We start from the raw sequence: 14561 nt of genomic DNA, 5'->3' as shown, positions 1-14561 counted from the left end.
TCTCAGTGAATGTGAAACAACCTCATCAGAGTATTTTTCTCTCCTTTATTAGCTGTAAAATAAGACGGGTTAGTATCAAAGACTTAAAGGAGAAGTTCACTATAAAATTAGAATTTAATGATAATTCATTCACCCACATGTCATACAAGACGTCCGCGTGTTTATTTCTTCTGTCGACAACAAATGGAGGCTTTTGAGGAAAGCTTTCCAGGGTTCTTTTATCCATATAATGAACTTCAACGGGGAGCTGTTGGTTAAAGTCCAAATTTCAGTTTCATCGCAGCTTCAAAAGCGTGACCTTTCCAACGTGATTGCGCAAATACGGAAGTCGTGGACGTGAATCGTGGAGGCAGTGCGATCCATGTATTTATGTTTAAAAAGTATATCTTTTTTTCATTTCTTGGAAAATGACCAATCGTTTCGCTAGAAAACACCCTTAGGCCCGACATTTCGCGTCTAAAACCGCGCTTAAAATGCGAGCCGCGCCTCTTTCTCTCTTCAAATGACCCGCGGCACTCCGAAAAGTTGAACTATTTCCATCTCGATGCGCCGCCGCGCGTCTACATTTAAAATAACGAATATGAGCGCGGAAAAGGCGCAAAATGTGAATCGGGACTTATTCATCGGCTGGTGTCGTTTAGAGACTTTTGAAGCTGCGATGAAACTGAAATATGGACCTTAACCAACAGCCCTCCGTTTAAGTGCATTAAATGGATAAAAGAACTTTCCTCAAAAGCCTCCATTTGTTTTCAACAGAAGAAATAAACACACGGACGTCTTGTATGACATGCGGGTGAATGAATTATCATGAAATTTTCATTTTGTTGTGAACTAATCCTTTAAAGCAATTCTTGGTACGGTCCCAGGCAGGTATTAAAATAAACCGTCCAACGCTTGAATGGAGAAAGACTTCAAAAACACTTTGCCAAGTTTATGCTTCGACAACATACCGTGGGCACAAAGAATGCATACACACTGAACTCGTTCCCCTTTATTTGCAGGTGTAAAATGAAAACCAAAATTAGACCAATTTTCTCATCCCTGTCCATTGAATTGATTCTAAACGTCTTTTTCTTCATTAACTAGCAGGCATGACAGAGTAAACCCAGAGCTCTCCGCTCGCCCACTTTACAGAACACCACAACACTGAAACACCAATAAACCAAACCCAGCTCTGAAAAGAGAGATTTCTTTGTCTGCGTGCCATCAGAGCGGACAGCTGAAAGTTCTCAGAGTTTGTGAGCGTCACTTTAAAGCGAGGCGTACACCTGTGAGTGATTTCTATAAAAACACCCCTACCATATCCAATTAGCTCCGAGCGGGCAACCCCGTCACGGTCTCACACGCAGCCGGCAGCAGCTGTGCAGGACACGCCCACACCCGACGCATCTGCAAAGGCACACAACCCAGACTCTCGTCGGATTGGTCGACGGTGTGAATGGGGTCGGATGCAATTCTACAGATGTTCTGATTGGTCTTTTGGATCTAATCTGATGTCTATGAAACACATCCAGTGTCTGGGTATTTGAAGTGCTTGTGTTGTCTGGCGAGACTGGTAGTCGTGCCAAAGTTAGCGCTGCCAAGTCACCAAAGAACAAAAAACAACAGAAGCGGAGACAGACTCGCTAATCTGATATTTCCTCTGTGGAGGCGTCCCGCATGGTCAGTCAATGTTGGCACAGTTTTCCGGATGGAAAAATCAAAGACCCGATGTGCTCGATAAAGACTGACACGTAACATTTCAGTTATTAAAACATGTTCAAACTGGAGAACACAACAGTTTAAAGTTCAGACACGATAAGAAAGCCATCCATCCTAAATGCTCTAATTACATTATTATAACATTTATTTGATACATTTTTTAGGTTTTATTGTGGTTTTATTTGTGTACTGAATTTTTTATTTTGTTAACTGAACTAAAATGACAATGGAACGTAAAGATTAAACGCTAATTCAGAGCATACATAAAACTACAATAAAACAACAAAATAAAATAACAAAATTGCTGAACCAAAATCATTTTTCAAGCGCTTAGTTATGTTATTTATATTTAATATGATACAGTATATAGGTTTCATTTATTGATTTTAATTTATTTCAAGTTAATAATTGAAGTGCCTCAAACTTATGTTCGTTTACTGCTAAGGCAACATTGCTAACTTATTAGTTTACATTTTTCAAATAATAAAGACCTCTATTTTATTGCATTTATAGTAAAAAAATGTAGCTAACGATAATAACTCTAAAAGAAGAAACGTTTGTTAACTTTCTTTTAAAGCTGCAGTACATAACTTTTTTTGATAAAATAAACAAAATCAATTTACAGCCAGTACATAAAAAATGTCTTACTCCAGCCTGACATACAACGGTACGCTTATAATTAAGATTTATACATTGAGCTGTTAGGTAAAATTAAACAGGAAATGTCCGTTTTATATTACTTGACTTCAAGTACGAACTACGAAAAGTAACCTGCGATTTTAACAGAGATGGCGACAGAGAGGCAAAAGTTACGGATTTTCCCAATCACACCCCGTCTTCCATTCATTCATCAGTTAACCACAATCACTAGGGATGTAACGATTCACAGTGAGCCGGCTGAAAATCGATTAGAATATGTGACGATTCAAGTCGGTTGAGACGTTATAAAAATGTTTTGAACAGCAGGGGCCACTGTTTTTCTGCAAACTTGGTAAACGTGGATATGCTGATATTTCTTAAAAAAGTAAAAGTTAGGAAAAGTACAGACAAAGTCTTAGTTTGTTTATATTAAAGAGACTTTTGTATGATTCATTTTTGATTTGATTTTGAATTTGAAAAACTGCAATTTCGTTTCGTTATTGGACATAAAATATTTGTTTATTTTACAAAGAATTGTGCAGCATTAGAGAAATAATAAAAGGGCAGTTGTTCATTTAAAATGTTCCTCAACACATTCTGTAAAAAAAAATTGTGATTCAACCGCATCGTGAGATCAGAATCGCATCGCGAGCTGAGTGAACCGTTACATCCCTAACAATCACATTATTGATTGAGCCAATATTAGCGTTTCAGACTTGTCAAAGTAACGTTCTGATACCCCACAGAGCCCAAGCATTTCGACTCACTTACACTCAACTCTAAACAAAAAGAAGAAAGTATCACAGTATTTTAAAAAGACACACTTGACCTTTAACCCGTGCAGACTGCATTACATTTCAGAACGCTACACTCTGTAGGGTGCTTGCGGGGTCATTGAGGTCAGTCTCGGTTCTCTCGGTAGGACGGTCCAAAAAAAAACGTTAGCGCTAAAGAAACACGCAGCACACCTGCTTTCAATTGAGCGAGCGAACGCTGGCTTTATTAAACGTCATTCAGAGCTGTCAGAGCATTTGTATGATAAGCTCCTCACCTCACACTCTTATCAGCCCTCTGTTCAGACAGCGCTGGAGACGCTGAGGTCATCTCACGAGTGATGGAGGATTGAGCACCGCTGATGCGTGCGTGCGCTTCCAGAAAGACGAGCGGCATCTACACGCCTGACGTTTCCACACCTCATTTAAAACTCGCAAAAACTGAAATCCAAAATCTTTCTGTTATAACCACCTGAGAGATTCAGACCGTCAATCAAACATGCGTGCACAATGCTTCAGAAGACAGCCTACGTGATATTCAACAGCATTTGAAAAACGTATCTGGCTGAACTGACTTTAAAGGGACCGTTAGCCAAAAATAAAAATGCATTTATTGATCCTCATGTGGTTGGTTATAGGACTTTCTTTGGTGGAACACAAAAGCAGATATTTGGAGAAATGTCTCGGTGGTTTTGTGTTCACACGATGGAAGTCAGTGGGTTTCAGTGTTGTTTGGTTATCAACATTCTTCAAAATATCTTCTTTTGTGTTGTGCAGAAGAAAGAAAGTCATCAAAGTCAGGTTTGAAATGACATGAGTGAATAAATGATGACCGAATTGAAACGCGTGACTACGAATATATCATGTGCCGTTGTTATATTCTAGTAAATAAAGGTCTCAGAGAAATGGTGGGAGTGCAGACTGTCATGAGGTAATGTTTGACTCTTTACGACGTCTCGGTTAAGAAGCCTCGCTCTTGAAATGAATTCTTTACAGGAGAAGATCAAACGCAGGGCGGCTGTTCTTCAGAGAGGTGCCTCTACACTTTCACATGCTTCACAGAGTGAACACGGCCCCCCAGACGTTCACGAGGGTCTCTCGTAAAGGGTCCGGGAAACCCCGGGGAGACGAAGAATTAGGCCACACGAAGAGACGTGAACCTCAGACCTCCTGCATCACAGAATGAAGTCACATCTCCAACAACAACACTCCGTCTTCAATGTTTAAAAGCACACTTGTCCTTTATAAGAATCAAGACGGGGAAAAACGTGATGGAATAAGGAATTTTCAAAAGTATATTGTCGTGTACAAATAAAGTTTTTTTTTCTCCAGAAATTACGCTTGAATTTGCGCCTTTTCCAACACAGTCTCACGAAAATTCGTAACTATTTTATAATGTGGCTAACTCGTACGATCTCATTCATACCTTTCAAAAGGTTTAGTGGCGGAGCTACAGTTTTTTTTCTTCTCATTTTTGTACGATTTACATCCTACAAATTCGTAAGCAGATATTTCGAGAAACGTCTCAGTGGTTTTGCGTTCATACAATGGAAGTCAGTGGGGTTCGGTGTTGTTTGGTTATCAACATTCTTCAAAATATCTTCTGTTGCGTTCTGCAGAAGTCATCAAAGTCAGGTTTGAAAACCCGCCTCTTATGATCAATTTGATTTCGAAGTTTAGGAACACAGTATAATAATAAAAGATTTAAGGTGCAACGAAAGTACTATGAGTTTGTGTTGAATAATACAACAACATACAGACCGGCGGGTGAGCAAATAAAGACAAAACATGAATGCGGAGGCGATTTAAAAGACACGAGCTATTGAGAGTTTGTGTGAAGAGCTGTTGGGATATCCAGCGGTGAATGATTGAACACATCTGATCATTGTACAGACGTCTCCATCGCGCCGCTCTCAGCTGGAGTCTCAGGGATCACAGGCCCAGCCCTTAAAGTTCAGAGCGACGCTGGCACGTCAGGACGGGTGATGGCGACTGTGTGACAGGTCAATCCATCAAAACGGGTCAGAAGTCCTTAAAAACCACACTAAAATCAAAACCCAATTGCCACTTTTCTCCACATTGACTGAGATATCCACGATCCGCCCGGCTCACCCGGAGCGTCGGTCAAGGTGTCAGAGCGCCGGATGAGAATCCGCAGGTGAACAGATCAGGTTTTTTCGACAAAGTCATTTCAACTAGTAATTCAAAAGCATTTAAGTAACCTGTATCTTGGTTTCATCTTGACTTTAGAGACAACCAGAGCCGATAAACCGAGTTGGAACCAAGCGTGGCGTTATATCCAAGTGGTGTGTCTAAGGCGGTCCGTTTTCCACGAGCTTAAGGGACTGTGGTTTATTTTAGGATGTGATACTGCATAAATCTGCAGCGGAAAAATGGAAATGAGATGGAGATCATGGAGACGTTTGTCTCAACTGTGCATCCAAATGGCTCAAGACTTCATAAAAGTGACAACATGACCTACAACTAGAGTAACAGCAGACAAAATCTGTCTATGTATGGCTTTCGTACACACACGCGGCCGGGTATTACATCATGAAGAACCCAAACGCCTCACTGCCACTTTCTTAAATGTTGACAACAGCCCAAAGCCATCTAGACGGAAAGAAAAAACAGACAGCCTCACAGAAACAAAATGTACAAAGCGCTCAAACCAGCCCGTTTCATTGGACAGGTCCAAGCCACAAACAACAGCCTCCTGACATAAAACACACATTGCTGATCTCTGAACAGAAGCTCAACACGCAGGAACACGGCGCGAGATTAAAACGCTGTGTCACGTATTCACACCGTTGCCAAGCGTTCCGAGTCAGGCCTGCGATCGGTTACGGCGTTTGAAGTGGAGCAGAAGGGACTTGTGGGAGATGAGACGCATCCTCCCATTGTCAGTAAGAGTGATTCAGACGGCGCTGGCGTGTGTGAGTCAGGATGAGCAGTAATCCATCGCGACAGAGGACCGCAGAATCACTGCTGTTACTGCACATCCAGCGATTCCTTCATTTTTCTTCTCTGCTCTCTTCCAGAACACACCACCAATCCCACCAAACCCCCGTCATCCCACCAAACCCCCCGACATCCCAACAAACCCCCCGTCATCCCACCAAACCCCCGTCATCCCAACAAACCCCCCGACATCCCTACAAACCCCCCGTCATCCCACCAAACCCCCCGTCATCCCACCAGCAGGCTGTCACATGGGAGCACTGAATGGAAGTTGTTTTTGGAGTGGGAAGTGCATGCCTGGAACTGAAGCATTCCCGCTCAACTGCCTGAATGAATCCTGGAAGCAAACAGCCTCACAGAAACAAAATGTACAAAGCGCTCAAACCAGCCCGTTTCATTGGACAGGTCCAAGCCACAAACAACAGCCTCCTGACATAAAACACACATTGCTGATCTCTGAACAGAAGCTCAACACGCAGGAACACGGCGCGAGATTAAAACGCTGTGTCACGTATTCACACCGTTGCCAAGCGTTCCGAGTCAGGCCTGCGATCGGTTACGGCGTTTGAAGTGGAGCAGAAGGGACTTGTGGGAGATGAGACGCATCCTCCCATTGTCAGTAAGAGTGATTCAGACGGCGCTGGCGTGTGTGAGTCAGGATGAGCAGTAATCCATCGCGACAGAGGACCGCAGAATCACTGCTGTTACTGCACATCCAGCGATTCCTTCATTTTTCTTCTCTGCTCTCTTCCAGAACACACCACCAATCCCACCAAACCCCCGTCATCCCACCAAACCCCCCGTCATCCCACCAAACCCCCCGTCATCCCACCAGCAGGCTGTCACATGGGAGCACTGAATGGAAGTTGTTTTTGGAGTGGGAAGTGCATGCCTGGAACTGAAGCATTCCCGCTCAACTGCCTGAATGAATCCTGGAAGCATGGAGAACAGTCATATACATCTGCACACATACGGCTTCACTAAAAAATCACTTTTTTTACATGTTTATTTGAATCTTTTGCTTGAGTGTAGAACATCATTAAAGTGAAACTTCACCCACAAATGAAAATTCTGTCATCGTTTACTCACATTCCAGTTGTTCCAAATCTGTTTACATTTCTTTTACATATTTGGAAGAATGCTTATCACCAGACAGATCTCGCCCCCCATTGAAGAATGTAGGACAGCAAACAGTTCTGGGGCACTTTAGACTTCCATTGTATTTTTTCCTACTATGGGAGTCAATGGGGGGCGAGATCTGTTTGGTTACAAGCATTCTTCCAAATACCTTTCTCTGTGTTCATCAGAATAAAGAAATGTATACAGATTTGGAACAACTCGAAGGTGAGTAAACGATGGCAGAATTTTCATTTTTGGGTGAAATATCACTTTAATATAAATGATGAATTACTAATATACATGATTATTATTCATGGCGAAAAATACTACCAGGTAAAATCATGCAGTAAAATCTCTCTCTTTCTCTCTCTATATAGAGATATGCAGCCAGCCACGAAAAAAGACCGTTCCAAATTTTCATTTAATCATTTTTAGACGTTCTGTGATCATTTCAGTCCAGTGTCTGTTGAATTTAAACAAAATCAAAGCTCAGGAGTGACAAAGTCATCCAAAAGCAATGTGAAAGACTGACGAAAACTGTGATCAAAATCCAGCTTGTCACATTAAAAATATATAATTTTGAACTTTTCCTAAATACATATAGAAATATGACTTATGTTGTATTGCTTAAAAGTGAATCTGAACTTGTTTTTTTTTTTGCAGTTGAGGTCTGAAAGAATACACAGCATCTTTACTGTTATTATCACCCGTTTCTCTAGTTTTCATTTTCTGCAAATAAATGCAAATAGAAAGAATACTTTTATTAGACATTTGGGAGAAATGTTGTTCACAGAATAAAACAAAAACAATAATTTCACCTAAAACATACCTATAATAAGTAAATTAAGAAAACTGGAAATAATTTTGGTCCCTTATTTCCCCCCCCTGCAGCTGTTCTGTATATATAAAAACTAGGGCTGTCAAACAATTAATTGGGATTGATCGCATCCAGAATAAAAATTTGTGTTTACGTAATTTATGTCGGTATACTGTGCTAATTAATTTTGTATTTATGAACACATACACATAAATGCATTTATTTTAGAAAAATATAAAATATAACAATAAATAAACATTTATTTAGAATTTAATTTTTGGTAAATATAAATTAATACATTTCAATATTTCCTAAACATATAGACAAGTATGGGTATGTTTTGTGTTTATAAATACAAAATTAATATGCACTGTACACAGATATACAGTATATTATGTAAACACAAACTTTTATTCTGGATCGAGATTAATCGTTTGACAGCCCTAATAAAAACCAAACCCATACAAATTGAAGCGATGGCAGTCTAATAAAACTATTACCCAATGTGCAATCTTCATCATTTCAATGCAATCAATCGAATTTATTCCATCGCTACTTAATCTATCCTCAAGATGTTTGAAACAACCTTCACGCAAATGTACCTTAAAACTGTGTGCAGGTGTAGCGAAGACAAAATCGTTGCTTTATTTTAGAAGTTATATAAAAAAAACATGTAACACGTTATCAGAAGTTTGTTTTTGTCTTTTCATGTAATCTCAGACTAATCTGATAACGGTGAGATCAGATCTATGGGTGGGTCAGTCTGTCCGTTTACACAAAAATTGTACTTGTTTATCACGATGATAAGAAAACATTCGCATTTACATTTATTCATTCAGCATGTTTTCATCCGAAGCGTTTTTCAAATAATTTAGCAACTCTAACGCAGAAGAAAATACAAATGTTTTTGTTGGGTGGACATTCACACAGTACTGTAGGTATTTAAAAAAAAGGTAAAAAGCACCCAGAGACAGGGCAGATGTGTAGAGCGGGTCACAGACGAAGTCTGCTTTCAATCACCATGATGTCCGTCCAAACTGTGCCCAACACATCTGTGACTCATCCACCACATACATCAGCACCTAACTGTTCTGAGACCAGTTAACATTCTGCAGTTGTCACCTGTATTTCAGTCAGACGGGTCATATCGTCCCAAACCTACAGTAGATAATCTGCGGTCTGGATGGTCGTCTGTTGGCCGCCCGTGAGCACACACGCACCGATCAAGACCAGAATCCGTCTGGTTTATTTTTCAAGACACTCCTTCGTATTCATGGAACTTATTTACAGATACGCATTCGCTCGGATCGGCTGACATGTCCGCACGTGATTTTGACATCCAAAGATGTTTTCAATGACGGACTGCAAACAAACAGCACATTACGGCACGGCGACGACGCGGGCGTGAGCGATACGGTGACGGCCAAGACTTCCCATGACGTTCTGTCAAAGCAAGCAGGCGGATTAAACACGGAGACATCAGATCCAGACTGTGATAATGCTTTAAACAGCTGAAGGCTTGCGGATGTGGTGTGTGGACGGCAGAGTTGCGGTCCCTGTACAAGCACAGACGGTCTATTAGAAAAGTGTGTTTGATATTACAGACGTTTATGACGGGTTACTGAGATCTCTGCAGATGTGGCCATACGGCACCTGTTCGTCAGCATCACAGAAACAACACAAACTCATCCGTCACCTCTCAGAGGACGGCATCAAAGTCTAGAGAGATGAGGAAGAGACGGACTGAACAGAAAAGATGACAGACGCAGTATTTTTTAATACCATGTGATTGCGATTCATTGTTTTTCAACCGCAGACATTTGTATTTCTTCAAGATAAACATGTTTTTTAGCATATCAAGGTTATTATAATTGACCAAAACTAGTAAAATATTTCTGTTGATTGAAAACTAAACAAAAATTAGAAACGTAGCCGTAAAAAATAGGCACTAAAATGATTAACCGAAAAGTAAACAAATAAAATAAAATAAATAAATAAATAAGCTGATTACAAAACTAAACTAAAAACTGAAAGATAAATTCATCTTATATAGCGACATAAAAATAGCAAATAAATAAGAACAAAATGGCTTAAAAAAATGTAAAAATAATAATAAACTACAATAAAAGTGAAAACAAACCTATAAAAACTCTGACCCATATCATGGCTTTTTATTTTTTGTAAAAAAACGAGTAGCACTTTTTTTTTAATTGATTGAACACGTTTAATTCGTAAAGGACAATGCTAACCATATATGTTGCTTGTAATTGTTTTAAAGTAAACCTGTGAAGTATTTTAACACATTTTTTTCTATGCTTTTTTACATTCATTTTAATATAGATATATTAATAAAAAGCTCTTGACTTTTTTCCAGCTTTTCTCCATCCAGGGGCACCAAATAAACACAAAAAACTTAGAAAGAGTTTCACATCCACTAAATAAACTACAAATATCTCCCAACCACCAAACCGGTCCTTCACAAATCAACAGGGCCTTGCTGCTGCTTTCAAAAGCCATTTGTTTTCTCAGGACTTGTACATTTATAAAACCAATTAATAATAAAGCTCTCTGGGGACCCTCGAGGAAATCTAGCTTGAAATAGAGAAATGTGGTCTTTTCAGCTTCAATCATGTGTTTAGGTGCACTAGGTACATTCATGTGATTTATGAATTCACGCTGGCACTCCATGTTTTCCAGCGGTGGTGCTGGTTTGACTGGTGTAACTGGCGTTTAACGCGGGGAGACGCGTCAACTGCTTAAGAGCGGGATTTACGAGAGCGGTTCGCCGCCTTACCCGCTCGGCATCTGCAGACGGAGCGGCCCGTGCCTCCTCCCCGCAAACGCAGTTTTGCATTTCGCTGTAATGGGATCATTTATAATCCCAGCATACCCGACCCGCAGTGGAAGACAGCCACCTCCACACTTTCCATGAGCTTCATCCAAACACAGCCATGCGTCTGACAGACCGATAGAGAGACGTGAAGCTAGACGGAGAGAGAAAGAGAGGGCGGAGACGGAGCATGTAGACAGAGAAAGTAAGAAAGAAGGTACAGACATAAAAGAGAAAGAGAGTAAATGTGGCTTTCGTGAGTGGCAGCTGTACACGGGCAATTAGAACGCCACTAACATCGACCGCTAACGGCTCACTGGAAAAATCAAAATTGGAAAATGATTATGGAATAATATCCAAACCCAAGCATCCCGCGAGAGGAATATGAGAAATGAGACACAGTCACTCTCTCACACGTGAAGCCACAGACACACGCAAGCACACAGTTAAACATCTCAAATCTCCACAACCAGCGTGAAATCACCCAAACACGTTTCAAAGGCCTCACTGCCTTTAAGCCGCAAAAGCAACATGATAAAAGATATCAAATAATGACGATATTTAATATGAATCACTCAAAAACTATTCTGTCAGGTTATATTGTTTATGGTTACTGTCGATCTCCATCTACAATGACGACTTCATTCAATCAAACTCAATTTGCATATCGCAATGGTCTGCGATTACGCAATCATTTTAATACTTCAAAAAGTTTTGTATAGTCAAATTTAAAGGTGGATGCAGATAGCAGAGAGACTGGCCACCGTGCGAGACATAATGTGATGCTTTCATGTAGGTTGGGCATATATTTAAAAAAAATATATATATATTTTATTTAGTGATTTTACAAACTTTAAGCATTACTGCATTGCATTATTTAGCAAGCTACTGCATATCACATTTTTCTTCGATATCAAACAGTTCTATTACTATGGAGGACCAAGGCTGCAATAAATAAATAAATAAAAATGGTTATAAATAAAAAATGATATTTTATTTGTTTATTGAAGTAATTTTTTTATTATTGCGCCATTGGTCCTCCATATATTACAAAACAAGTCGAGGCCTAATAAATTGCTTTATTCAGTTATTTTTGCAAGTGGACCTGTGCAAAGGTGGACCGTTCTGAAGTCCTTTGACGGCGTTACGACGACGACTCTGTGCAGTTTCAGTCAGTTTATACGCTTCAACACTGTAAACGTACCCGAGAGAAAACACGTCATAAAAAAACAACAGTCCTTTAACAACGGAAAACTCACAATAAGAAATGAGAACAAAGAGCTTAAGTCGGCCTAATGGCTTTGATTTTTTCCTTTGGTAACCCCCCCACCCTCTCTTGAATAAATGAACTCAAGTTATTGACCTCAGCAGGTTCCCTGTGCGTGTTTGTGCGCAGCTGGTGTTAGTCTGGCTTCCATTAAGCGTCCACTGAAAGCGATACACGGCTCTTTTCCTGGACGCAGAACTGTCCAGTGCGGCCCAGAGCCACGGACCCGAGCGGACAGCCGATGCCCTGACGGCCGCTCGTACTACAGCTCACCTAGAGAACGCTCTGCAGGTTTCAGGAGAAGGGGGGGGGGGCTGGATTAGATGTCGCCGAGCACCAGGGGGGCGGAGGGAGTTAATGGCGTTCAGATGGGATGCCGTTACGACACGTTAGGGGGGAGGTCTTTGTGTGACAGCGAGATAACTAATATTGTCATTGGTTACCCTAGAGGTTGAGCTTTATGAGGTCGCGAAACATTCTATCTGAGAGGTTGTGGGGGGGGACGTGGTCTCACTCGACTCTAATGAATGTCGTCACCTCGTGACTTGATTCCTGTAATGACTCATCCCGGGACGTACAGACTGCAGCGGCGAGGTTTCGATTTAATGGCCGACGGGTCAAAGCAGATTTGGGAAAGAAATATAGTGTGTCATTGCGCTTAAAGTTACAAGACTAAAAGCTGTTATACTATTTCATGCAATAAGAGCCTGTCTCGATCACATTGTGAAAAAAACGAAAATACCACAAAAAACATTCCTTTAAAATCTAAAGCAGTACACAGCATAACTACACATCTTTGTTGTTTTCATCACTCAGACGCGATGAAAAAAAACACAACAAAAATATTTAACAAGAGTTTTGTGCTCGCAGCAAAACATTACTGAAACAATGACTAAATTTACATTTAGACCCATAGTCTCTCAACCCCACCGAAACGCGTGATGATTTTTGACATCATTCCGCGCCTCATCAAATTTCAAAATTTTTTTGCACAAGTTTACATCTATTCGCGTCTTTGCATTGACTTGGCGTGAAATTTACTTGCGCAAATCGCTTAATTCGCATTTGGTGTGAACGCAGCATTAGACTCCAGATCAACAATACAGGGATGAAAAACTGTAGTATGCCAGCTCCTAAAAGTTCTCCAAGTCTAATTTTGATTAATATATTATTAATATAAACAAAACTAACAATAAACTAGATCTAAAGCATCAATGCAAAACCATTAAAACTTCAAATTCATATAACTATAGAGACAAGGAGTTTGACCGGATCGTTTAAAGAGGAGTGTTTACCTCTTCTCTGTGCAGGCGTGAAACCGATACGCTTCAGAAAACCTCTCACGAGTGACTGCTAAAGCAATTCTACTCCAAAACTAGTTTCAAGAAGGAAAAAGACATCTTTAGGATTTTATTCCACGCACCCTGAAAAGCGGAAAAAAGTCTATTCGGAAAAGGACAATCGCACACGACATGCGGAAAGCATTATTTCAATACAACTGCGTTAAAAACTGGACTAATGATTTACTGCCGCTAGTTAAAGCGGGTCAAAATTCCCTTTTACGCGAATCAAATTAAAGAGTTCTCTCCAACTCAGAGGAATATAAATCTGTTCACTCGCAACGGCCGTTAACAAAACACTTTTCATTAAAGAACACATGAAACACTTCTCCAGCGCTGGACGGACCGCCGACGCTTCAGGTGTTAAGCGTTACGTTCAATTCGTCACAATGACCGTTTCAAATGACTGTTTGGGGGCATGAATATAATTATCTTTAGAAAGGGAAAGAATGGCTTGAATGGGTAAAAAGACCATCTTAATCCAAGCATTAATCCTACCACTGTTTATTATAATAAATAAGGAACTGGGTTCTCCAGAGATTGACGGAATCAGCGGTTCTGTCTGGCTGACCCATTCACCTTTAAATCACATCATTCATTAATGAGGTTGCGGTTCAAAGAGACTAAATGCTAGACGGCATTAATATGGATTTACCGCATGCTCACAACGTCTTATTTTATCATGTCGGTCGGTCAAAAGCCATCATTCGCAAGCGACCACATCGTTACACCATACCAAAAAAAAAAACATGAAATCTAGACAACATTAGTAGGAAAAGGAAAGCCACAATTTCAAACCTTCATATTTTCCAAAGGATTCAAATGGTTTAATCAAGGGTTGACCATAAGATCCAAACTGCACGTTTTATTTCACTTTTGCACTTCCTGATACAACTAAAGAAGAGGTTCTTAAAGGGACAGTTCACACAAAAATGATTTTTTTTCATGTCACTTCAAACTTGTATGACTTTCTTTCTTTTGAACGACATTTTGAAGAATGTTGAAAACCAAACAACACTAAACCCCATTGACTTCCATTGTATGAATTTCTCAAAATATCTTCTTTTGAGTTCTAATGAAGAAAGCGATATAGGACCACTCCCTTTAAGAAGTT

The 14561-nt window shown here is 40.2% G+C and overlaps 1 protein-coding gene across 1 annotated transcript in view; it reads right to left on the bottom strand.

The window, feature by feature from the left end:
* bop1 (BOP1 ribosomal biogenesis factor) overlaps positions 1–14561 on the bottom strand; it is a 57939-nt gene that overhangs the window by 13819 nt on the left and 29559 nt on the right. The window lies entirely within an intron of this gene.

This window comes from Triplophysa rosa, linkage group LG16 (genome assembly GCF_024868665.1).
Source record: "Triplophysa rosa linkage group LG16, Trosa_1v2, whole genome shotgun sequence".
NCBI classification, from domain to species: Eukaryota; Metazoa; Chordata; class Actinopteri; order Cypriniformes; family Nemacheilidae; genus Triplophysa; species Triplophysa rosa.
The sequence above is the reverse complement of the archived record's forward strand: the minus strand, read 5'-3'. Positions and strand labels throughout refer to the sequence as shown.